Genomic DNA, 1,179 nt, shown 5'->3' with positions numbered 1-1,179 from the left:
AGGTAGGTGCCGGAAACATAGGCCAGGGCTTTCCAGGCCTGCATGTCCGGCACCTGCCTTTCATGTGAATCACGCCTCTGAAGGCGCTGTACACCACCTAATGCCACTAATGCCTAATGCATTAGCTACGCCCACAGTAATGTTAAGTGCCAAAAAGCAGCTATGGAGGCGCTACTCCGGTACCAATTTTTCAGGCACCAGTGAAAACCAGTGTTTAAATGGTGTTTTTCACTGATCTTAGGCACCTACCTACCAGCGCCTATAAAGCCAGCATAGTTTAGAGAATCCGAGCCTTATTGATGATGGATTCAATGGCGTATTAAGGGGGAGCGGGGGGGAGAGGGGGGTGGTCTGCTCCAGGCGCCATCTTGCTCGGGGCACCAGCACCTCTCCTCCTCTCTGCCCTACCTTCCCACTCTTCCCCCTGCTGCTTGCGTGCCCCTTCTGTTCCCTATACTTTGGCGCAAGTAGCCACCAACTTGCCGCCCGCGTGGGCTTCAGCGCTCTCTCTCTAACGACACTTCTGGGACCTGCGCCTAAGAGGTGACGTCAGAGAGAGTGCCGAATCTGACACGGGCAGTCAGTTGGTAGTTGCTCGCGCCAAAGTTTTAAAAAGGTACCGGGAAGGGGTGCATGTGCGCAGAAGGGTGTCACCATCCTGGGTGCCGTTCACCCTCACTATGCCGCAGGATAGATTTCCCCCTTTAGGGTGCTTTTTAAGTGTTACTCATTGTGAAACATGCAAGTTTGGGCAAACGCTTCCAAAAATGAACCCTTCTAAAAACACTGCTTTTGCTGAGTGCGCAAGCCACTGATGTGCTGAAGACACATTGGGATCCTAAGTAGAGAGTTGCGCGGAGACAGAAATCCCACCCATCCCCGCCAGGATCCTCTCCGTCCCCATCCGTCCCCGCCAGGATCCTTTCCGTCCCCACCCGTCCCCGCCAGGATCCTCTCCGTCCCCACCCGTCCCCGCCAGGATCCTCTCCATCCCCACCCATCCCCCACAAGGAATTACCTCCATCCCCGCCCGTCCCCATAAAAAGCAGCAATTACTTCTGACAGGATCATCAATTCCACAGTTTCTTTTGTGTTTGAGCTGCTGTTTTCCTTGTGGAATCTCTTTGGTGGAACTTTTTTTTTGTTTTCTGTTCAGGTAATTAACTTATAAACCCCCCT

Source organism: Geotrypetes seraphini, chromosome 6 (genome assembly GCF_902459505.1).
Source record: "Geotrypetes seraphini chromosome 6, aGeoSer1.1, whole genome shotgun sequence".
Lineage (NCBI taxonomy): Eukaryota > Metazoa > Chordata > Amphibia > Gymnophiona > Dermophiidae > Geotrypetes > Geotrypetes seraphini.
Note: the sequence above shows the minus strand (reverse complement) of the source record.